The 27,017-nt window shown below is 35.5% G+C and overlaps 1 pseudogene; it reads right to left on the reverse strand.

The window, feature by feature from the left end:
• Positions 1-13,660: 13,660 nt before the first annotated feature.
• Positions 13,661-15,725, reverse strand: LOC18604588 (protein NRT1/ PTR FAMILY 2.8 pseudogene; annotated as a pseudogene).
• Between the last annotated feature and the right edge of the window lie 11,292 nt (positions 15,726-27,017).

The following is a 27,017-nucleotide window of genomic DNA, read 5'->3' on the forward strand; positions in this document are numbered from 1 at the left end:
GTTGCATCTTGTCTTAAGAAGAACTCTTGCATGAGAATGCCACCTGCACATTCTGCTCAACTCAATTACATGTTAATCAACTTACAACAAATCTTCTCCATTAACTTAAGTGTTGCCTTGCATGGTTAACTGTATTTAGTCTTAACACTTGGTTTTTGGCTGTGTACAAGTGTTATTAAGTGTTAATCATCCATGTATATATGTTTTGAAAATTACTGAATGAAGTATCAAGCCTTTTAACAGTACAAAAACTTCACTGATACATTGCCCTTGCCCATGTTCTACGAGGTCATAAAGACGCTGCATTTAATTTCAGCCATCACATAAGCTTAAGTTATGTTAACATCCTAGTCTGGTAAGTTTGTTGCATTAGAGTGGGAACGGGAAGCCCTGGGTTAGACTCGATGCCAAGAAGCCTTGTCCACTTGATCATCTTCGGGAATAGTACAATCTTTACAAAAGAAATTGTTGAAAGAGTAACCTTAAATCTGGAAATTCAATCTCAGATGAATGCGGGAAGCAACTGAAGGTTGAAAGGTTGAAGAAGGATTCAATGCAATATAAAACGATGTTGCATAGTTTCTTTCGTGTTTTAAGTTTATGAAATTGGAGCTGCTTGTGTCATTTTGTGTCTTAATCCTTAAACGACTTAGTAGACTATCATTTACTTAGCAATTTTAAGTTTTCCTTTAAACACTCAATATGAATGTCGTTTTAGTTTCTTTCTTGTATAGGCCAACAACCTTCTGTTTCTTTCCTTTGTTATAGTCATTAGTGCGCAGAAAACATTGTCTCGTTTTCTGTGCTTTACATTCCTTTTTCATTGATCTTATTTTTCCTAGGCTACATCTTCGGCAGTGTGCTTAAAAATGAGTATATATATAATTTTGTAATCGTTGAAGAGTATGATTCTCTGAAAAATAAAAGAAGAACAACTTTCTCCCAAAAATTATATCTGCATCTTCCTTTTTCTTCTTCATACTACTTTAGTAGTTTTTCCAGAAACTTGTATTGTTTCTTGAATTCCTTTTATGGTATCAAAGCTTCACATCTTAAGGGACCTATAAACCTTTAGTATCGTGTTCAAAGTTTTCTAGAAACATCATGGCTACTGTTGGTTTCAATGCCGCTACACCCCTTGTGTTTACTGGTGCTAATTACCCTTTTTGGGCAATGAAGTTGCAGTCCTATCTTAAGGCATTCGACTTGTGGGAGGTTGTGGAGACTGGTGAGTTGCCAGTTTAAAGGCACACAAATCCAACTCTTGCTCAAATGAAATAACATTTAGAGGAGGTTGCTAAGAGGTACAAAGCCTTGATGTGCTTGCAATTAGTTGTGTCAAAAGCCATATTTAGGAAAATTATGCATTTTGAGGATCCTAAGCAAGTATGAGATAGTTTGAAAGAAGAGTATTAAGGGAGTGATTGAACCAAGGTTATGCAGATTATGAATTTGTCTAGACAATTCGAGCTCATGAAGATGAAGGAAGAGGAGAACACTCAAGAGTACACTAACAAGCTGCTGAAGCTTGTTAATCAACTCAGAATGTTCAGTCAAGAGGTTACTGATCAGAAAATTGTCAACAAAATCTTGGTGAGCATTTCTAATAAGTTTAAGTTAAAGATTACCTCACTTAAGGATTTGAAGGATTTGACAAAAATCACAATGAAAGAGTTAATTTCTACCTTCCTCGCTTTTGAGCAAAGACGGGCTTTTAAGCATGAGAACCTTGTAGAAAATGCCTTGGTTGCTAAAACTAAGGGCTTGAGGGTTAAATCTGATGGTTTGAATAAGAACAATAGCAACGGTTCTAAATCAAGTGCTGCGAAGCAAAGAAAGAATCAAGATAAATTTCCTTTCTTGTACTCATTGTAAGAAGACTAATCATACCCCAAAGTACTGTTGGTTTAGGCCAAATGTGAAGTGTCGAGCTTGCAACCAACTTGGACATGTGGAGAAGGTGTGTAAAGCCAAGAAACAGGAAGCTGAGGGTAAAGCTATAGTGACTAAAGAAACTGGTGAGTAAAAAGAGGCATTGTTTATGGATAAAGTTGATGATGGCTTGAAAGACAAGAGTACCTAGCTTACTAACAATGGCTGCTTAAACCACTTAACAAGTAATGTAGATCTTTTCACTGATCTTGATAAAAGTATTAGGGCCCATGTGGAAATTGGAAATGGCCTTTATATGAAAAAACTTGGAGTAGGTATTGTAGGAGTTGAAATTGTTTTTGGTATTAAGTTTATTCGTGAAGTGCGTTATATGCATGAAGCATTTAGAATCTGCTTAGTGTGAGACAATTGGATGATAATGATTATGCCATACTGTTTAAGAATAGGTAGTGCACAATATTCGATTTTACTAATGTTGAGTTACTAACAGTAAATATGAAGAACAAATGTTATCTAATGAATCTATTGGAAACTAAACAACAGGCTCTCTATAGAGAGTATGATGCCTCAGAACTCTGACATAAAAGAGTTGAAAATGCGAATTACACTTCACTGTCAACAAAGTCTTCAAAGGAGCTAGTGTGAGGTCTGCTTGGTATTGTCAAGCTTGAGAAGTTGTGCAAGGCCTATCAATTTGGAAAACAAACCAAAAAACCTTTTCCTAAGGAAAGCAAATGGAAGGCTACACAAAAGCTGGAGTTAATTCACAAGGATTTAAGTTGTCTTATGAAGACTCCTTCATTGAGTGGTAATAGGTATTATGTCTTATTTATTGATGATTTTTCACATTATTGCTAGATTTATTTTCTGAAGCACAAATCAGAGGCATTAAGAAGATTTTCTAAGTATAAGGCATAGGTTAAGAACTTTACTAGTTCAAGCATCAAGATACTGAAGATTGACAATGGATCTGAATATGCTGCTAGAGAATTTGAGAAGTTTCTAGCAACAGTTAGGATACTTCATCAGCTGACAGTTGCTTATAACTCACAACAGAATGGCCAGGTCGAAAGGAATAACAGAACAATTGGTGTTATGTCTAAATTCTTATTATTTCAAAGCAATTTGCTTAAGAAATTCTAGGTTGAGGCAGTCAACACTGCAAACTACATCCAGAATAGAATTCTTACAAAGTCATTGACACTTAAAACCCTATTTGAAATCTAGTATGAACATAAACCTTTTATCTCTCATTACAAAGTCTTTGGTTGTGTGTTTTATGCTCGAATTCCAAAAGTCAAAAGAACTAAGTTTGATTCAAAGTCTCTGATTACTCTGTATATTGGATACAGTGAATAGTTAAAAGGGTATAGACTATATGACTTAGAATCAAACAAAGTAATTATTAGTAAAGATGTGTCTTTTGATGAGCATCATTACTGAAATTGGGAAAAGAAGGCTGTTAAGGGTTAAGCTATAGTATTTTTTATTAATGATAATCAGCTGAAATCTGAAAGTGATGACTTTTTTGACATTAGAGATGAAAGTAAGGCTGTGAAAAGGACCAAGACCTTGGAAGATATATATAACAAATGCAATCTTGCTATTGCTAATCCTACAAATTATGAAAAAGCAATGATTGATGAGAACTGGAAAAGGGCCATGGATTCTGAAATATCCATGATAAAAAAGAATGACACATGGTTGTTGGTAGACATACCTGCTGATAACAATGTAATAGGAGTTCAGTGGATATTTAGAACTAAACTAAATTTTGATGGTTCAATAAACTAGTATGAAGCCAGATTAGTGGTTAAAGGTATGCACAGGTCTATGGAGTTGACTATCTGAAGACTTTTGCTCCTGTGGCCAAACATAACACCATCAAAATGCTAGCTGCTTTGTCCAAAAAAAAAAGGATGGAAAATATACCATTTATATGTAAAGTCAGCTTTTCTAAATGGTTACTTGATAAAAGACATATTTGTTGAACAACTAGAAGGATATGAGGAACCCAGGTCAGAAAATAAGGTTTGTAAATTGGTTAAGGCATTGTATGGTCTAAAGCAGGCACCTAAGGCTAAGTATGAAAAGGTAGATACTTATTTAACAAGATAAGGCTTTCAGAAGAATGTGAATGAATCAACTCTATATGTGAAGCTATAAGGTAAAATTGTTGTCTTGATTGTGGTTGTGTATGTTGATGACCTGTTAATTACTGGACCTAATGATGATGTATTGCAAGAGTTTAAAGGTCAGATGATGAAGGAGTTTGAGATGACAGACTTGGGATTGATGACTTTTTTTTGGGTATGAAAGTTCTTCAAACAAGTAAAGAAGTGTGTTTGCATTAGACTGTAAGGAAACTATGGGAGAAGACAAATTTGTTGAATTATAACAGAGCAAAAACGATAACAAATTCTGCTCTGGTATGAAGTAAGAAACTGATAAAACAGATAAGGATTAGCTGAAGGTTCTGCACACCTTTCATTCAACTATAAGCAAAATATTTATACAAATTATATAAGCTTAACAGCTGTTAACACAAGAAACAAGTGTTAAGCTGCATCAAAGGATAAGCATGCAAGATGACACATCATAAACACCTGTGCAAAACACTCAACAACCAGAACAACGAAGCAAAGCCATTATAGACAAAATGACAAAGTCAATGCATGTTTCAGCTCTAACACTCCTCCTTGAAGTTTGCATTGATCACTTTCAGCTTTGCCTTCAAGTCTGTAAATCTAGATATAGGCAGAGTCTTCGTGAAAATATCTAGAAGCTGATTTACTGAGGGACAATGTTCAAGAACAATCTCACCACCATTTTTCAGCTTCTCTGATTGCATGAAATTTCACCTTTATATGCTTTGTTTTCCCATGAAACACTAGATTTTTAGTGACAGCAATTGCAGACTTACTGTCAACCAGAATACTAGTGGGAGTTATTTGCTCAAAGGTTCAATCCTTCAGAACTTTTCTCAACCAGACTGCTTGATTCATTACTACATTAGCAGCAATATACTCAGCTTCTGTTGATGATTGTGCAACAACAGGCTGCTTATGTGAATTCTAGGAAAAAACTCCATTGCCTAATGAGAAAATATATCCTGAAGTGCTTCTGGAATCTTCAACACTCCCTGCCCAGTCACTGTCAGAATATCCAACCAATTTGTTTCACACATCCTGTTAAAGAACAAGCCATGATGTATGCTACCTCTTAAGTATTTAAGTATACGTCTGGCAGCTGCAAGGTGAACATTGGTAGGTTCCTTCATGAATCTTGACTGTAAACTAGTGGAATACATTAGTTCAGGTCTAGTAGAGCAAATATAGAGCAAACTTTTAATCAAACTTCTATAGCTGGTGGCATCTTCAAGTTTTGAACCATCCCCTACTGTCAGCTTTTGATTCACGACTAATGGTGTTGAGACAGGATTGTAGCTACTCAAATGAAACCTGTTCAGAATGGTTTGAATGTAATTTCCTTGAGATAGAAAAATGCCTTTGTCTGTTTGACAAATTTCCATTCCAAGGAAATAGTTCATCAAGCCTAGGTCAAACATCTCAAAATTCTTCTCCATCTCGGATCTGAATCTGTCAATTGCTGTTGTATTACAGCCTGTGATCATCAAATCATCAACATAAAGAGAGACAATCACCTGAGCTTGATTTTTGTGTTTGAGCACATATAAAGTAGCTTCATTAAAGCTCTTTTCAAATCCAAGGCTCATCAAATAAGAATCAATTTTATAGTTCCAAGCACGATGAGCTTGTTTGAGGCCATAAAGGGCTTTATGCAACCTGTAGACTTTGTCAGGATTAGATTCATCCTTAAATCCTTCTGGTTGCTCAACATAAACCTCCTCCTTTAATGTGCCGTTCAGAAAAGTCGATTTCACATCAAAGTGGTATACTTTCCAGCCCAATGCAGCTGAAATAGCCAGCAACAGTCGAATAGTCTCATATCGAGCTACTAGAGCAAAGGTATGCATGAAGTCAATGCCTGGAAGTTGAGAATATCCCTTAGTAACGAGTCTTGCCTTGCATTTGTTCAAAGTTCCATCAGAATTAAACTTCCTTCTGAAAATCCACTTAACTTCTATTACATGCTGCTTCTGAGGTCTGTCTACAATTGTCCAGGTGTTGTTGTGATTGATTGCATTAATCTCTTCTTGCATAGTAGCTTTCCACTCTTTTGACTCTTCTGCAGCTTGGTATGAATCTGGCTCAGATATGGCTAGTAGACTTCTATGATAAACATCAACAAGGCTGCGGGTACCTCTAATAGCATAATGCTCATCATCATCATCTGCATTAGCAGTAAACTCTGAAGAATCTATTTTATCTTCATTTGGTTTAAACAGCTCAATTCTGAATGGAGCTTTTAATGTCTCTGACTCAGATGAATCCCAACTCCATTTAGCATTTTCATCAAAAATAACATTCCTAGATACAATAACTTTGTCAGAATTTACAAGATATAACTTGTATCCTTTTGATTGCTCACTGTATCCTATAAATACTGCAGGTTCAGACCTGCAATCAAGCTTTCCTCTAAAATTCTCTAGAATTTGATGGTAACACAAACTCCCAAAAATTCTGAGGTAACTAACAGAGGGTCTTTTATTGTACCAAGCTTCATATGAGGTCAGTCTTGTCACAGCCTTAGTTGGTAATCTGTTCAACAGATACACTGCAGTATTACATGCTTCTGCCCAGAACTTCTTTGGAAGGCTTTTCCCAAATAGAAGGCATCTAGCCATATCCAGTATGGATCTATTTTTCCTCTTACTCACTCCATTCTGCTGAGGAGAGTAGAGTACTGTTAGTTGATGATTAATGCCCTCTGTCATGAGAAATCCTTCAAACTGTTGGGAGGTATATTCACCACCATTGTCTGATCTGAGACATTTTAACTTATGGCCTGATTATTTCTCAACTTTAGCTTTAAACAACACAAATTTATCAAAGGCATCTGACTTGGATTTAGAAAAATAAATTCAAGTATATCTGCTATAATCATCAATAAAAATTATGAAATATTTGTTATCAGACAGTGATTGATGAGACATAGGCCCTGCAACATCAAAATGCACCAATTCGAGCTTGTTTCTTGCTCTCTGTGGGGTATCAGTTGGAAAAGGTTTTCTACTTTGTTTGCCAAGTTTGCAAACACCACACATTGAAGCTGACTGGGTGAACTTTGGTAAGTTGTCCACTAGGTTCTGAGATTGCAGCAGAGTCATGTACTTATAATTACAATGACCTAATCTTCTATGCTAGAGAGATGAAGTATCAACACTGGTGCTACTAACTTGCATACAACCTTCAGTTAGATTGACATGAAAACATCTATTTTTCATTTGAACATTCATCACCAGATCACCAGATGAGTCATAAATAGTGCAAACACCATTTTTAAATACCAGTTCATAGTTGTTTTCCAACATTTGTCCTACACTAAGCAGGTTTTGTACTATTCCTGGTATTAACAGAACATCATGGACGTACCTCAAGCTAGAATATGTGTAAATGCCAACTGTGCCTCTCCCCACAGCATCAAGATAAACACCATTCCCTATTTTTACCTTAGACCTGTAATTTGTATCCAGATCTATAAATAAAGTGGGATCTGATGTCACATGGTTTGAACTTCCACTATCCAGAAGCCACTACTCATCATCAATTTGCTTGCCTTTGGTAGCCATGAATAGTTGATCTTTCGAGGTTTCAATCTTCTCAACAGCATTTGAAACTTCTTCTTTGGTTTTAGGTCTGTTCTTACAAACCTTTTCGACATGACCAAGCTGTTTGCAAGCATTACACCTTGCATTTGGCCTAAACCAACAATATGATTCTAAGTGACTCTTTTTCTTGCAGAAAGAATGTCATGACCCGGAACTCCCATCGAGCCCGTGACAACCGCCGCGAAGCCTCGACAGACATTCTTCCCCCGAATGCCCTTCGAGACCTCGCAAGGCTTTCGTACCAGTTTTTCCATTTCTCTCTCTTTTTTTTCTTTTCTTTTTTTTTGAATAATAAAATAAACTAAAAATATTAATTAAAATAATCTATTTTAATGTAAAACAATATATATATATATATATATGTATATTTTTGAAACATCAAAAAATTAGTTTTCTGCACATAAAAACAAAATAAATTTATACATACTGTAATATAGAAAACTGGAGTATGCAATTTAAATTACAATGACACGTGGGCCCCCAAATAACTGAGAAGGTTTAAGTCTATAACCTTGCTTTCTAGGATGAAACTCCGAAATTTACTTCTCGATGCAATTGACAGTCTACTGCCTATTCTGAGCCTGAAAAATGTATAGGAAGAAGGGGTGAGATTATAAAATCCCAGTGAGTAGACAGACATCATCAAAATAATCTAAAGCTGAGTAATAGGAGACAATTAAAATAATTCATCCCAACCCATATAAATAATTGGATTTCATCCAATTACTCAACATGGCTTATGCACTTTTCAAAAACTTGGCCCTTGCCAAAAATCCATTCTCGGGGATACCCCGCGAAGGCATCTTACCGAGACCGCCGAGGCTATTTATTGTCACACACACAAACACATTTCACCTCTGACAACACAGCCGTTCCTAGACATTGGTTGAGTCCCAGTTTCACGTGGTGGCCAGCGTGAAGTGTACTCAAATCCTACCTCAGGAGTTATCCTACGCGCCTCTCCAATCGAGGTAAGCTCAATAATTGGGAACCGTGCCCCTCTAATTAGGTTGGCCCACGGAACCCCTGTCACTGCAGTGCCTACTTTATAATCCACCAACCAATAAAATCACAATAGTATGACATGGCTCACTTAACACATTCAAGGCAAATCAAAGCAGTTCACATATTCTTAAAATCATAAAAATAACCAGTCATACCCACATTTATCATAAGCCATTTAATGTAAAATCATGGATAAACAACACAATCATAGTATAAGTTTTCAATTACTCTATTTTTGAAATCATTATTAAATTTGTAAAAATTTTATAAAATTATTTTATAAAATCTCATTTTCCCATAAAACACAATAATTTTCCAATTAAACCATTTTTTTCATAAAATCACACAATTAAATAAATCTACTCTAGATAATTAAGACGATAGTAAGTTTACTCACTATAATAGGAGTAGATATACTCCTATTCTCGGTCCTCGGGTGTAGTCTTTTACCCGTATCAAATAGCTCACCACCTATCCACAATACATGACACAAAAAATTTAATAGTTTGTGTCAAATCAATATATATTATTTCAGGCTCTTATCCATGCGTATGCACTAGATAGGGTGTGAAATGTTTGGACAATCGCTTAATCACAGTGTCCGACCTAACTTGCTTATACACGGTGTAAATTTCTAAAATCTCCAATTCAACTCCAATTCCATCCATTTCAATTTCAATTATCCAATTATATCCACAATACCTCAATGACTATGAATGTGGTCCAATTTATCAGTTTGGATCACAAATTACGCTTTTACCCCTAGTGGGTAAAAATTTCAATTTTTTTGCACCAAAAATTTCCATTTAATTTCCAACCTCATAATTCATCATTTTTCCATCTAATTCTCTTAAAATAAAGTCAACCTCATCCTCACACACCATTGGCTAGATTCGGCCTAGAGAAATTCATGGAGAAAATGAATATTTTTCTTATTGTTTTACTCATAAACATGCTAAACTAACACTAAACACTAACATAGTTCAAAATCAAATTAATCTAACAACTTTTTCTCTCTAAACCCATATCATCAGATTTGAATCCATCATCAAAACACATAATTTAACCATGGAAAATAAGGAGAAATGCATGGAAATGATAAATCTTAAGCTAAGCTTGAAAAATCATACCTTTAAACACTTGATTCCTTGAAAAATCACACTTTTTCTTTGAATTTTCTCACTCTAGGGTTTGTTCTTATTTCTCTCTCTCTCCTGCTGGTTTTGGCTGACCCTCCCAATGAATAATTCTGGAATTTTCAAGCCTTTTAATAGGCTTAATAAAATATTATTATTTTATTTACCTTTTGAATATTTTATTTTTTTTTTTTCTAGCCATCTTTTTGACTTTCTTTTTCTACCACTCAATCCTCTTCACTTATCCATGTCTTCCATGAAATTTTTAGACTTTTCCAAAGTTTTGGTGGAGTAAATTTTTAAAAATTACACTTTTACCCCCGTAAAGTGAAAAATTACATTTTTGCCCTAAAAATTGAAAAATTGCCCATAGACATATTTTTCATCCCTTATACTCATACCATTCTCCAATTTGTCAAATGTGATCTAAATTCTCTCAAAATCTCAAATTTTGTCTGCGAGTGGAAAAATTACGATTTTACCCCTAGATAGTGAAAATTTCGGTTTGACTCCGAATTGATCCTCGAACTCCAAATTACTATTTTGAGTCATCCCTGAACTGTGAAACTCTTAATTTCACCTTAAAATTCCTATTTGAACTAGTTCGAGGCTTAATCGACTCAATGGTACCATTAGGGGCAATATCGTCTTTTAACTATTTCTCAAACTTCCTAAATATACAAACATTCTATCGAGCATGTGAATGTCATTATAATTATTTTACAAAGCAGGGTTTGACAAAGAACAAACTGGAAATTTTGTTTTCTTGTTTTGAACCCTTTTACCTTGAATGCTTCCCTTCTCTTTAACTTCACTCAAATTCTTCTTGGTTGATGCCTTTGCATGTGCTTTGCCTTTCATCCGGACAGTCAAGGCAAGATCAGACTTATCATTCTTCCTTGCAGTCCTCTTCTGTTCATCAACTTCAAGAATGTTTACCAAATCAGATATAGAAAGTTGAGAGATATCCCTTACCTGTTCAAAAGATGACACTGTTGCATCAAATCTTTCAAGTAAGCTTATAAGTATCTTCTCTACAACTTTAGCATCAGACAAGTTCTCTCCCAACAATCGAATTTGGTTGACTACCTTCATCACAGCATCAATAAACTTCTGCACATTTTGGCTATCTTTCATCCTTAACAATTCATATTGCCTCCTCAGATTTTGAAGCCAAATCTGCTTGTTTCTACTAGATCCTAGAAATTCTTCTTCAAGCTTATCCCAAGCTTGTTTTGCTGTCTCACAACTCATGATGTGACTGAAGACAGACTCAGTAATAGCTGAGTGTATAAAGGACAAAGCTCTGTATTTCTTTGCTATATCCTCTTCATATTGCTTCACTTGTGCAAGTGTAGCATTATCTCTTAGAACTGGTTCTAGTGTGTCATTTTCAACCACATTCCACTAATTTACTCCCCTAAGGAATGCTTTCATCCTGATGGGCCACACAGGATAGTTGGAACCATAAAAAATAGGTGCTGTTTGCTGTGTGACAGTAGAGGTTGACATTGTGCTAAGGAATGAACTTTTAATAAATAAAAAAAGAGTTTCTTTAGCAAGCACAAGGACCGGATGTCAGCTCTGATACCATGTAAGGAAATTATGGGAGAAGACAAATTTGTTGAATTATAGCAGAGCAAAAACGATAACAAATTCTGCTCTGGTATGAAGTAAGAAACTGATAAAGCAGAGAAGGATTAGCTGAAGGTTCTGTACACCTTTCATTCAACTATAAGCAAAATATTTATACAAATTATATAAGCTTAACAGCTGTTAACACAAGAGACAAGTGTTCAGCTGCATCAAAGGATAAGCATGCAAGATGACACATCATAAACACCTGTGCAAAACACTCAACAACCAGAACAACGAAGCAAAGCCATATTAGACAAAATGACAAAGTCAATGCATGCTTCAACTCTAACATAGACTAAGTATACAGAAGATATATTAAAAAAATTCAATACGTCCTTTTGCCGGGCAGTAAACACTCCACTAGCTTCAGGAGAAAAGTTCAACAGGGTTGATGGTTCTGCAGCAGCAGATGGTTCTATATACAAAAGCATGATAAGTTCAATACTTTATCTAATTTTTACAAAACCCGATTTGATGTATGTTACATGTTTACTATCCAGGTTTATGCAATCCCCCATTATGCTACACTTTACAGCAACCAAGAGAATCCTCAAGTATGTCAAAGGTACTGCTGATTTTGGTTTAATGCATGTGAAACATGATAAAAGAGAGTTAGTTGGTTATAGTGGCAATGATTGGGCAAGGTGACTTGATGATTCCAAAAGCACAACTGGGTTTTGTTTCTCATTTAGTAATGCAGTATTTTCATGGAATTCGAAAAACAAAGTGTTATTGGTTAATCTACTGCAGAAGCTGAGTATATTGCAATAGTTTCAGTAGTAAATCAATTGAAGTGGCTAAGACAAGTACTAGCTAATCTTGGTTTTAAACAAGAAAACGGTACTGTGATCTTTGTTGACAACCAATCAGCTATTGCAATAGCCAAAAATCCAGTTTATCACAGGTGAACCAAGCATATTAAGGTGAAACATCATGCTCTTAAAGATGTTGTGAATGAGAAGGAGGTTGAACTCAAATATTGCAGTACAGAGGTTCAACCAGTTGATATACTGACCAAAGGTTTATCCAAAGAAAGGTTTGAAACTCTCAAGACTCGTCTCGGTGTTTGCTAGATTACAAGTCGTGGGGGAGTGTTGAAAGAGTGACCTTCAATCTAGAAATTCAATCTCAGATGAAGGCGAGAAGCAACTGAAGGTTGAAGTAGAATTCAATGCAATATAAAACGGTGTCGCATAGTTTCTTCAGTGTTTTAAGTTTATGAACATGGAGCTGCTTGTGTCTTTTTGTGTCTTAGTCCTTAAACGGCTTAGTAAACTGTCGTTTACTTAGCAATTTTAAGTTTTCATTTAAACGCTCAATATGAGTGTCGTTTTGGTTTGTTTCTTGTATAAGCCAAAGGCCTTCTCTTTCTTTCCTTTATTACAGCCGTTAGTGCACAAAAAATATTATCTCGTTTTTGGTGCTTTACATTCCTTTTTCATCGATTTTATTTTTCCTAGGCTACATTTTCGGGAGTGTGCTTAAAAATGAGTATATGTATAATTTTGTAACCGTTGAAGAGTATGATTCTCTTAAAAATACAAGAGGAACAACTTTCTCCCAAAAATGAGATCTGCATTTTCCTTTTTCTTCTTCTTCTTCATACTTGGTAGGTTGCTTTTCTGTATGACTTTATTAGCACCTTGGATCTTTGTTTCTCTGCTCTTTTTCTTGAAACTTTGTCATGTCTGGAGAACATAATGCTAGAGCTAAGATGATGATAAGTGATGGTTTTCAGAATTCTGTTTTCTTCTCTTGGTTAAGGGAAAGAGTGAAAGATTAAAGGATTGAAAGACTAACATCTTTAGAGTAACGTGATTTATTGATAGGGTGCTTGCTGCGGAACACTTGGCAGTAAATCAGAATGGGGGCACCAATGAGAGTGCAGAGGATTTCTATTCCTAAACATCACCATCACTATATGAGCTTAAATTCATGTCCAAGGTTGCAGACAATTGTCTATGCACTACTTTGGATTATTTAGGCTTAACTAGGATGAAGAGCCTGGGAATCATGCAATTACTTGGATTTCGTTAGTACTGATTGAAAATAGGGCTGCATAGGTGCAGAAAATAATTAATTAAAAAAAAAAAGATATGTGTGACCAGAGAGTATGAAAGAGAATAATTACAAAGTTCATAAAAGAATTCAAGTATACATAAGCTAGTTTCGAGAAATCTATAAGGTTCCTTTGGAAACCGAACCAGCAGAGTAGCATCCGTAATCAGTTTTTCTATCATGCAATTCCAACGACCTTTTCTTCGTCCGCTAATCCACATTGGGATGTGCTTCTTGATCCGCGAGCACCAGGCCTCTTCAATCGCATCTCTGTCCTATTTTCATCACTGCTATTTATCACATAACGGGAGGCAAAGAATAAGAAGTACAATAAGTTTACAACTCCAAGAGTGGCTATGACGTAGTAGTAGAGATCAAGCTTGTTTTTGTTAAGATCACTGCCACCCAACCATGGTGTTTTGCCAAACTTCTCGGTTACATTTTGGATAATTGTGACAAGAAGGGAGCCTAGGTAGCCTGCTATGGATAGGGCGAGGAAGAATAGTGCCCCCGCCACAGTCCTCATGCTTTCTGGCATTTGCGTGGTCAAGAATTCCATTAAAGCCACCGAAGCAAATGCTTGTGCCAAACCTGCTAGGACAAACTGCGGCAAGAGCAGTGCGAGACTATAGGGTGAAGCAAATAAACCATGGCTCAAAGCTGAATCACGCCGCTTTTTCTCAACAATCCCAGAAGCCAGCATGCTAAGGATCGACATCACAAAGCCAGTGCCAAGTCTTTGTTGTATCGTCAATCTTTTATCCTGTTTGGTGATTTTCCGTGCCAGAGGGATGTAAATACACTCGTATATGAAGATCCATACTGCTACTACAAGCATGGGCACCAGGTTCATCCAACCGGCTGGAATTTTGAAATGTGAACCAATCGAGTTGCTCACCTGAATCGCTTGAAGGATGCCAAATGTACTGCATTGCTCTAAAACAATGGAATAAACAATTGCCGATCCCCAAACAGGCAAAACTGCCAGTAAGCATTTCAGTTGCTCCACTGTTTGCAAACTACATAGCCTCCAAGAATTCTTAGCCATACCGTGGTTGTCCAATTCACTTGGATCAGTGATTATAGAAGCCTTATCAAGGAACTTGAACCACTCAGAGTGTGGGAGTTCCATTGCTGATGGATCTGATCCTGCTACAGGAGGATTGTACAAAGGGTAATCCCACCCTGGTGTTATAGTAAAACGACGCTTCTTACTGGCAGCAGCAATCACCTTGACCATGTCTACAAATATACTTCCTTGAGGCTTCACATAGTTGTAAGTATTGTAGCCAATCAAGAAAATAATAGTGGATAAAGCAAGGCAAGCTGTTGGGATTGCAAAGCCTACAGCCCAGCTGATATTGGTCTGAACATAGACAACTGCAGTGAGGGCTACTACGAGGGCAACAGTAAAGAAGAAGTACCACCAATTGAAAAAAGTCGCTAGTTGTTGTCTTCCTTTCTTTGTAGAAGTGTCGAATTGATCAGCACCAAATGAAATGTTGCAGGGCCTTATGCCTCCTGCTCCTATAGATAACATGCCAAGGCCTGCAAAAAGGATAGCAAGTTGCCAGCCTTGAGGTTGAGGACAATTAGACTCACCTTCACAGGCTGAGGGTCTAAAACGAGGTACAGCTGAGGCCAGGGTCATCATAGCCATGCCCTATAAAAAAAATTTGAATCCAAACTGTTTCATTAATTTTCTTTCTGCCTTTGGTTAAATAACCTCAGTATGCATAACTGTCTGGTGCTAAGCTTGCAAGATATAAATTATGAAATCAATTAGCAGAAAAGGAAGACATTTAGGTTAATCTGCAAATGAGTTCAAACTAGTGGTCCGGAGCATAGCATTTTACCAGAAATGATGCTATGGAGCCGAAGAGGAGCGTAAGAAATTTGCCCAGACAAGCATCAGCAATATAGGCACCAGCAACACCAGTAATATTGGAGAATCCAGACCAGATATTAACCACATTAACAACAGAGACACCTCCCATATTGTATTCCGTTTTCAGATACACTGAAATATTGGAAATCAAACTCATGGAAGCCACTTTCTCGAAAGTCTCATTCCCTTCAAATGGCAAAAACAAACATCAAGTCATATGAACATACACAGAAAAGAATTCCATATCACATCGGCTATTACCTATTATAAACATTATGGCTCTCCATCCTCCTCTTCTAGCAGGAGGAGATAGAGGGTCTTCCACCACTGAACTAGAATGGCTTGAATCCTCCATACAGAGCTTACTCTCTGCCTCTGTCTCACTGCTCTTTGCGCTAGATTTTGGTTTCAACTTTGCTTATTTCCCTCTACCTTATACATGCAGGGAGAGATGGATATATATAGGCTGCCTTTATCCAAGGGTTGTGATTTGTTTGGGTTGAAAGATAGTAGTTACGACTTGCGAGAGTTACGAAGGCAACGGGCAGGAAATTAAACAGACATGTCAAGATCTTATTTTAATTTTTGTCATGCATTCTGCATGGGAAGAAGCCAGCCTTGTCCGAGTTTCAACCCACTTTTACAGGGAATTGTTATCAGATTTCGAGATTTTTACTAGGTTGTTGGTTTTGATCCTGGATGCTTTCATGGTGTCCCATCGATTCTCTCTCTAATTTCACTTTTTATCCTCCTTATTTTTTTCTAATAACTTGCAGGTAAACTTAAAAAATTCCACCGTTTTCAAAGTTACTTTCGAATAATTTGGTACAAAAAATGTCTTTTGAGTTTTTCAAATTGATGCAAAATTATAGTGAAAGGCCAATCTCCTTTTCGTTGACTAGATCAAGTTATCAACAATTTTTTTGGATTTATTATCTTTTAGAAATGTTCTAGATCTATCATGTTGACAATAAGAATCAACCTAATATACCACTTCTTTCGTATGACATAAATTCCAACTAAAATATCAATCGATTCTTTTTTTTATCACGTGGCCAATCAAGTGTTCGAACTCAGTTATTTGTATCACGTGGACGTTCTAGTGAAATGGCAGATTTCCTAAAATTTTTATAGCCATTAACGGAATGGAGGAATTTAGAATATTTTTAAATGTGATGATTAAAAATTGAGTTTTCAAAATTTTCATAAATAATGAAATATTATCCAAAGGTCATCGATGTCTAGAGCATTTTAATTTTTGCTATGGTCTAATGTTCAATTTGCTACATCTGATTATTTAATCACCAAACCAAATTTTAATTAACCTTTTCTTAAAATTATAAAGTGAATTGTTTTCTTAATAGATATATTCTTTTAAACTCGTTTTGCTCTCAGTTTTTTTATTGGAAAAGGTTTAGATTCAATCAATATGTTTCATTATCGACGAAAATTTTCGTCAGTGTTCAGTCAAAAATACTATGGTCAATAATGGTAAATCCGTCGAGATTTACTTCAACAAAAGTTTGAATCTGTTGGTCACTTTTTCGTCGGTAATGGGGGGAATTTGTCGATAATTTTCACCAGTAATAGTATCGACAGCTTGGGATTTGTCAGTAATTTTTGTCTGTACTCCATGACAGCTGGCCAACGGAGTCGACTTAGAAGCTCACAAGCCATATCCGTCGACAATGGCTTGAAATTTGTTGATATTCAGTCAATATTTTGTATGAACTTCGTCGGTAATAGATGAATTTTGTTGATAATGACTATAGAATCATTTTTTTTAAATTAAATTTTGTCTGATTCGTAATAAAATTATTATATGATGTTGTTATTGATAAAGTAAACATATAGAAAACATATATACATATAAAAAATATAAAAATGTAATACAAATCATAATTAATAAAAAAATCCAATGTAAGCATTTGATAATAATCCAAATAAGTATTTAATACAAAGCTCACTAAAAGGGTGGGGATAGCTGCTGTTAATGCTATGGTGGATGCGACGGACTTGACTGTTGTGATGAGGAAGACTCGAAGGCAACTGAAGGTGATAACCTTGCTACAATGACTTCCAATAAGTTATTAAGTTTGCCCACCAACGTCGTCAAGGTATTGACATTACTAACTAATAGTTGATATCCCTCAGGCTTAAATGCAAAAGGCGGAAGAGGTCATGTAACGTTAGGACCACAAGCAAACTCAAACATCACGGTTAGAGTTAGAAGTCTCAAAGTGGAAACTCTAGTGCGAAATCCATAGATGTGGGTTTAAGTACTGTTGGGCTTTCCAATGTCCTTGGTTCATGCCTTCAGATCAAATTTTGGTTGGGTCAACAACTCATCACCGTACTTTTGCTATAAAGTCGAAGCGTATGATCCTTACAAATACAAAAAAATTAAAATTATTAAGTTATTTAATCGATAAGCAACATATATATCGAATATATATAAACACACGTATTACTTACATAAACAGTCTTGGACTTGTTGTCCACAAATTCTTTAATAGCCTTCTGTCGCTTGTGAGTGCATTTGAAGAACTCGTAACGTCACTTGTTATTGCTTTTTCTTAGACTGTAATGATAAAAAGACAATAAAAATAAAAAACTTAAAGAATTGTATTACTAAAGTGAATAATTTTTGTAGTACTACAATAAAACCATGTACATCCTCTTCTAGTGTAGAGTGAAAGGGAAAGAACCGCCTATATGTTTTGTTACACTGTCGTCCTTCTTTGTCAGGCGATTTTGCTTGGCCTTGCATAACCTTGACTGCCACTTGAGCTTGGACAATACATTATCAACTAGATAGTCCCATACTACAATAGTGATCCAAGGTCACACCTTACCTTTTATCAATAGGAGATCGACGTCAAGGCTGCCTACATCCCTTTTGGTCTTATCGTGCTCATTCGCTAATAAATCCTTGAGGCGGTCCTTGCAAATCTTCTATCATATGGATCTCACCTCCATTGTATCTACAGCAACCCATGTGAAAGATTCCTACATCCAAGAAAAATATATATTAGTATAGGAAATTATGATAGATATACACTAATATGCCACATGTTACCTTGAATTTACGCCACATGTTATTCTTATGCTCCAAGGGAACTTGCCTCCATGTCAGCTGAAGTGTCAAACCCTATTCTATAAAATAATTACGACGTCATTTACATACTCAATAGAATGTTTACATATTTAGGAAGTTCGAGAAATCGTTAAAAGACGATATTGCCCCTAATGGTACCATTAAGTCGATTAAGCCTCGAACTAGTTCAAATAATTTGAGGTTCATAAGTGAAAAAGTTGTAATTTCGGTATTTTTAGAGTATAGGGAAAAAATAGTAATTTTACTGCCCGGGGGTAAATCGGTAAATTTTCACCCTCGACACTTGTCAAGACCAAGGGATTTTATTCATCATGGAAATGGATAAACATGAGAAATGTGTGGTGGAGAATTAAAGAATTAAAAGTCAAATATTTAAAATTTGAACCAATAAGGAAATGCCATGTGTCATGCTTTTATTATTTTATTGTTTCTTTATAAAAAGGCATAAAAACCAGCCCATTTCTCCCATAGTGGTCGGCCAAACCAGAAGAGAAGAGAAACCAAGGAAGAAAAAACCCTAGGTGGGAAAAAAAATCAAAAAGAAAGTGTTGGCATTCAAGGATTTGATCAAGCAAAGGTAAAATTTCTTTGATTTTGCCAGTGATTTACCTTACCTATGCATTTCTCCTTAATTTTCATGGTTGGATTGTATGTTTTCATGGAAAAATCATGGCTGGCCGAATGGGTTTGGTGAGAGAAATGATGTTGGAATTGTTTGATTTTGAGTTATGTTGGTGTTTAGAGTTAGTTAAGCATGTTTAGAAACAAAACAATAAGAAAAGAATCCATTTTCCCCATAAACCTTCAATGGCCGAACCCTATGTGAAGTGTAGAAGTAATGAATTGATTTTGTGATCAAGTGAATTGGTTGAAAAATTGATGAAATGATGATTTATGATGAGGAAATGGAATGGGAAAATTTTTAGTAATAGTGCACCACAATGGCCGAAATTTTCAAGCAGAATTGTGAGGGTTGTTAGGCTGAATTTTAGATTATTGAAATTGTATTTAGTGAATTGAAATATTAGAAATGAAATGGAGCAATTTGGAGCCAAATAGGACACAATTGTCATTTAATCGAGTAATAGGCTGAATTAGTCAACGCCGCATTTAAGCGGTAGTCGGATAAGTTGCATATCATGCATATACACCGAGCTTGAATTGATTTTATAATGGTCAAGCATTAATGTGGTGAATTATGTATTGTACATTGTGGATAGGTGGTGAGCAAATTACACTAGTAAAAATACATAGATTGTACTTGAAGACTGGGATTAGGAGTACATCGACTCTTAGAACTGTGAGTAACCTTACTATCATCTTAATTATCTAGAGTGGTTTTTATCCGATTTTGTGATTTTATGAAAAATGAGTTAAATGGCAAATTCTTATGTTTTATAAATAAAATGTGTTTAAATAAAATGATTTTATAAATTGTCTTGAAATTGAATACTGGTTTTGAAAATAGAGTAATTGGATATTGCCTGCTTGTGTTATAAATTGTGTTTTATATTATATGGCTTATAGCAATATGTGAGCATGAATGGCAAAGTCAGTATTTGTATCAAAATTATATATACTATGTATTCAACCTTGAGAGGCTAGATTGCGATAAATTGTCATGTCATGCAGATAAAGATTTTATAAATCAGGTGGTAGATAAAATAATCCATAATCCCTGCAGTGGAGGTTCTGTGGACCAGCCTAAGAGAGGGGGTATAGAATCAGATATACCTTACCTCAATTGGAGAGCCGTGTGGAGGGTGTCTCTAGAGGTAAAGATTTGAGTGCACTTCACGTGGACCATCGCGTGAGAGTGAGACTCAGCCAACGTCAAGGCATGGCTAGAATTTCGAATGTAAAGACATGTAACAGCCTTGGTGGTCTCGGTCAGATGCCTAGGCCAAGGCATCCCCGGGAATGATTTTTGGCAGGAGCCAAATTTTGTGAGATATATAAGCCATGTTGATTAATTGAGTAAACTGAATATTCATGTTATGAAACATATATTGGAAAAGAATATTTTAATTCGTCTCCATTTACTCGTCTTTAGATAGTTTAGATGGTGTCTGTTTACTCACTGGGATTTTATAATCTCACCACCCTCATTTCCTCATATTTCAGGTTCGGGAAATTCCATAGTTAGCTGACTTTGACAAGAACCTTCATTTGGACTTGAATCGGCAAAAGCTGTAGGTTTTCAGCTTTCGATGCATTTTGGTTAGATGTGGGCCCACGTGTCGCTGTAAAAGTAATTTTATGCTTTGGTTATTTACTTTATAGTATATATGAATATAAATAACTTTTACACTATAAGAATTATTTACCGATAGCTATATAAAAATTATTTTACAAGAAAATAGTTTATTTTATTGAATATTTTTATTATATTTAAATGATCAAATTTTTACTTCAAATGAACGTTTTAGATACTTAATTTGTTTTTAAATCACTAAATATATATTTTCTGCTTACCTACTACATTTTTAGCAAGTTTTGAGATTTTCGACAAAAAATGACGAAAATGCCCCTATGAGCCAAAAAATAATATGTTATGTTCTGATTTGGAAATGACTCGTAATCCTTCGATTTACGATATTTGATAACTATTGCTCACCGAGAAAGTGTGAAAGCTGATACGAGAGCCTTGCGAGATTTCGATCGGCATTCGGGGTGAAGAATATCTGTCGAGGCTTCGCGGCTGTTGTCACGGGCCCGATGGGGAGTTTCGGGTCGTGACATGAAGTCCACTAAAGTTACTCTTGATAATTCACCTAATTGTCGAAGTAACGTCAATTTCCTCAAAAGTAATACAAAATAGACTTATTACTAGTAAAACGCATAAACTAATTAATTAAATTAACTGCATATAATGATATAAATTATAGTAGACGAAATTACTTCTCTTTGAAAGGATGAAGAAGTATCCATTAGTCTAGATGAGTCGGAGTGAGCAAGTTAATACTCAAGGCTCAGCCCCTAGCTTGCAACATGCTATTAGACATAATAGTAGCGTCTAAAATGGGGGTTCCAACTAGAGTAGTTGGACTCAGTGTTGGTACCTTTAACTGTACTTGAGTATCTACCGCTAGAGTGGGAGTCCACGGTTTAGAGGGAAGATGCAGCACATGAGGTCAGGAAAACTAAAGGCCAAAGCCACTAGCCTATCATGGAGGGCCTGCCTTCGTCTTTGGCTTAACCATGTCTAGCCAATAAGAAGAAAAATGTTCAATTGTTAGTAACTATTAAAAAATAGTATGTATATAAATGTTAATTTAGCTGTGAATAAATAAATATATGACATGATACTTATAATGAATGACATTATAAAGTTTTAATGTCAAAGTGCAACAAATACATTTGTATATTTTTTTTACAAAAAAAAAAAACATCCATCAATCATCATCCGAATAAGCTAACTCATTTTCTTTCTTTTCATCTTCATCATCATCAATATCGTTTTCATCTACGTTGTCCGATTCTTCCTTTGATTCGTCGAATTCTCCTTCAGCTTCATCATCTTCATCATCTTCTTCATTATGTTTAACATCCACAAACGTATTTAACCTCTTCATATTCACCACTAACAAGAATTATATTATTGTCAAGATCAATCAAAATATGATCAAATCGTGAATTGAAGGAAACTTCATCTTTTTGATACACCCTTTTGTTAAGGTCCATCTTTTTCTCATCACTTTGCTCATTATCTGTAATAAGAATCGACTTCAAGCCTTCATTTTGAATATTGCCCACCAAACCATCAATCTCTGTTTTTTTTTTATATATATAGATATGGAGTGTTGTACACTTAAGTTGCTTATTTGGCTAAAATAATAGGCTCATTACTATCAAAAATTGAGTTAAGTCTAATTTCGACCAACCCATGAACAGGATCTACTCAAAGACCTTTGTCAATATCAAACCAATGGCAATTGAACAACTTGACTCAATTGTTGACACCAAAGTATTCTAACTCAACAATATCGACCACCAATCTATAAAAGTCACGATCGTGATCATTATAACAACTTCTCTTAATCCAAACCCCACCATTCATCGTCTTTTGATTGTGACCATAACCCAATGTGTGAAACTTGTATCCATTGACGTAATAACATTTGAAACACCTTGCCATACTACTAGGACTGTGAGACATGTCGACAACACGAGACTCAATCTAACTCGCATGTTGGTTGACTTATTAAAAAGTTACATGGCTTTTAATTTTTTGAAGTATTAAATTAACAAAATTAAATTGAATAATTAAATATAACTTACCTATTGTTTAAAGCAATTACAAAATAATGCGTCACAGATTTTTTTCAAATCCTTCTTGAAAATACCATACTATTCTTTTTTAACCATATCGTCAAACATACTAGAGATAGAAGGAACATAAATCGCAAATTAATACCATTCTTCAATCACCATTTTCTAAATTATTGGTTAGACTTATACGTGCTCAATGTACAATAATATCCCCTTAAAATTCATTAGTACATGTAGTTCAGCAACATAGAAATCATCCTCCTCTACGTATCAACATTTCTCAAATTGACTTAAAGGTCGATCAGGATAGGTGAAAATAAATAAACAACCAGTTGCATCAATCTTTACCTTGTCGTCATTTCGTGGGACCCAGTTCACTCTCGTTGGGATTATAGGTTCGAAGTACATCAAACAAAACAATGATATTTTGTCGATGGTATTTGCTTCACAAATGGATCCTTCCACAGATGCTTGATTTTTCACATTTTTTTCAGATGATGTGAAAACCTAAAGATCAAAGTTCGTTTTCATATTCTAATTGTCAAATTAATTTAAATGTTAATTACATGTGTGGCTTGCAGTACCTGTCAAATGAATACATCCATTAATAATGGACTAGTCCTCTAACTTTAGCTTCATATGGCAAGTGGATAGGCAAATACTCCATTGAGTTAAAAAACCCCTGAGGAAAAATCTTTTCAAATTTTCATATGGTTTCCATGATTTTTCCTTCCCAGGCATTTGTATGATCAGTACATAGTTCGGCTGCACATAAATCATGAAAGAAATGTGAGATCTCAACAATTGCATTTCAAATAGCGTGAGAAACCATATCACGCAAGGCAATTGGAAGCAAATGTTACATAAAAATATGACAATCATGACTTTTCATCTCATAAATTTTGCATTCTTGCTCATTCACACACTTTGCTATGTTAGAGGCCAAACCTTTTGGTAACCATAACTATTTCACCCAACCACACAGCTTTCCGTTGCTCCATAGTTAGAGTGTATGAGGTTTTTGGTTTAAAAAGTTGACCATTATTTACAATTAAGTGCAATTATGATCACTTACAACACACCTCTAAATCACGACAAACCCTGATATTATCTTTCATCTTTCTCAGAACACCCATCATCATGTTGAATATATTGTCAAATACGTTATGCTCAATATGCATCACATCCAAGTTGTAACAAATGAGATTCATCTACCAATACGGTAGCTCCCAAAATATGTTTTTCTTAGCCCAATTATAGGTTCAACCAAAACTCAATAACTTCTGGTCGCCCACTTTTGTCCCACACATGATATTTGAAATTGACTCCAACATTTCAAGAACTCAACATCGAATAACCGAGGAATTAGGGGGTCCCATTCAACACATTTCTTAAATTTATCCTTTTGGTAATGAAAAAGATGATCCATTGGCATGAATTACCGATGACAATAAAAAAAACAAGACTTACTCCCATACTCCAAGATAAAACCTTTTCCATACTCCATGTAATATGGACATGATAAACGTTCATGAATGCTCCACCTAAATAACATACCATATGCAGGGATGTCATTAATGGTCCATAAAAGTGTTACTCGTTGAATAAAATTTTGTTGAGTAAAGGATCGTACATGACCACCCCTTTGTCCTATAGAACTTTTAACTCATCTATCAGAAGTCGAAGCAACACATCACTGTTCTATCAAAGACTTGTCTTCCCCAGGATGACCATACTAAGAAAGATGTACAATTGTTTCATGCACATCCATGGAGGTAAGTTATAGATAATGAGCATTACCAGCCAAATAGAATATGATTTAGCTGTCAACCCGAATGGTTTGAAACCATCTAAATATAAATTGATTCTAATGCTGCGAGACTTAAAGGCAAGGACCAATGGTCATGATTAAAATGTTGCCATCAACAAGATGCCTAAGTACTCCATCATTAAATTGGCGTTTGGCATGCCGTGTCATGTGTTCTGCAGTTTTGCCTAACATATATAGCCTTTGAGAAATCTTGGCGTTAATAGAAAGTACCACAAAATCTTATAAGGAATTTTTTTTTCTCTTTTCCTCTCCTTGATTTATTCAGTTTATATGAAAATGACCACAACATGGACAATAAAACAACGTGGAATATTTGTTATAAAACAACATGCAATTATTCTTATATGCATGAATTTTCTAATAGTCGGGCCCAAGTTCTTTCAGGTGTGTCTTCATTCTATAGAAGTTTTCCATAATGATTCATCCAATGGCAACATATCTATCACTAGATGCATTAGACGATTAAAGCATGCCTCACTATTATTAATGTCACGACCCAAATTTTGGGCCATGACTTGCACATGGGCCCAATGGACATAGCCCATTAAGCCTAAGCAAGCCTATTTACATGACTCTATTCATCGATTTCATTATTCGTTCTTACAATCGTATTTCGTAATTTTCACTAATGAGTATGTCAATACTTTTCTATTGACTATATATTCACATTTATATGATTCAAAATAATGTCATCCATGCCATTACATAGTGGCAACATTAATCAATATAAACATCTATTCGCTTAAGATATATATATACATGTCTTAACAATTTACATCAGGGCACATGTGTTCAACAAAAAAGACTCTAGACTTCCAGCGGAGAAACCATAGCAAAGGTGCAACTACTGAATGCCATTGATACCTACCAACAGATGGATACAAGTCTATGAGGACACCTCGACCTAGTTACCGGCTACCTCTTGGTCTGAAAACATGAAGTTGAAAACGGTGAGAACAAACCCAGTGAATGAACAAGGAAGGGAACAAGCAATCAATAAGAAAAATTTGAAAATCATGATGCACTTGTTTCAAAACAATGCAATTTAGTTTCATTCTCATTAAAACCCCTGTTTAAACCCTTAAATTGTTAATCACTTGATAACGATGAATCCACACATAACAAAGAAATTGAAGAATGAAAGCTTCACTGATACACAAGCAAGTCAAATGAAATGACGGGTCCTCACTGCAGCAGAAAGGCATTCTCGCTGCAGCTGAATTTTCATTGCAGCGAAGTTTGGGCTAAAGTTATTAGCTAAACAAGGGTTTCTCAACTAGCCGAGGGCTTCTCTCTAAAATTTCTCATTTTAAACTTTATTAAATAAACCCCTAAATGTTGGGAGTCCATGATTAGTTATGGTGCAATTGAAATGGGAAAATATGGCAAAACCAGCAAGATAGCAAAATGGACAAAAAGTTTCTCGCTGCAGCGAGAAATAGTGTTAGTTTGCATATATTTCAGTTTTTCTATCATATCTCTCGCTACAGAAGTCCAATTGACCTAATTTTTGGACTATTAGAAATCAAAGAGACAGGGATACAACTTTGATGTTTACCACTTTTCCCAGTTTGGACGGAAAAATGGTCAAAATCTTCATTGAAGTGAAAGAACTACATTAGAACCTGAGAGTTTCTCGCTGCAATGAGATTTATTCTTGCTGCAGCGAGTTGTTGGCTGCCAAAACAGAATGTTTCTTTCTACAGTGAGAAACAGGGCACCTAAGTGTAAAAAGGATCTCCTTTGCACTAAAAATCCATTTGGTGTTACAATAAAAATCAATTTGCAAGAAAATGGAAAATTCTCAAGATTCATCATGCCAAATTTCACATGCATTACAACCATATACCATATTCATGAACTTTTATTTCACAAGTATATATATACTTATATACATAAATAAACACCAATACCACCATCATCTCACCCAGCTCATGTGCATCCCCCCACATTGTGCACATAGCCGGAGTCATCGTGCGCATCCCCCCACATCATGCACAGTTAGTGCCATCATGTACATCCCCCCACATCTTGCACACAGGCACTATCATCATCCATCTCCCTCACCACAATCATCACCGGCATGTGCATCCCCCCACATCGTTCACACGCACGGTTATAATTATCACACAATATCAACCATCCATGCACAACATATACATATATATCAACACAATGTAATAGTGCATGAATCCATAACAGCCACAAGTCACAACATAGAGACAATTTATCAAAGGCTTGTTCCCAAGGCACCATTTTTTTAAAAAAATAAGATAAAATCATTCAAAGGTTTTGTGCAAATACATTCACATTCCCAAAACAAATTTTGAAATGCAAGTTCACTCACCGATATTTTGTTGAATCTTTAGTCGACTCTAACTTCCCTAATGGTCCAAATGGGACAATGGGGCTTCGTTGGAACCTAA

The sequence above is a fragment of the Theobroma cacao genome, chromosome 3 (genome assembly GCF_053813885.1).
Source record: "Theobroma cacao isolate CCN51 chromosome 3, ASM5381388v1, whole genome shotgun sequence".
In the NCBI taxonomy this organism is placed as follows: domain Eukaryota; kingdom Viridiplantae; phylum Streptophyta; class Magnoliopsida; order Malvales; family Malvaceae; genus Theobroma; species Theobroma cacao.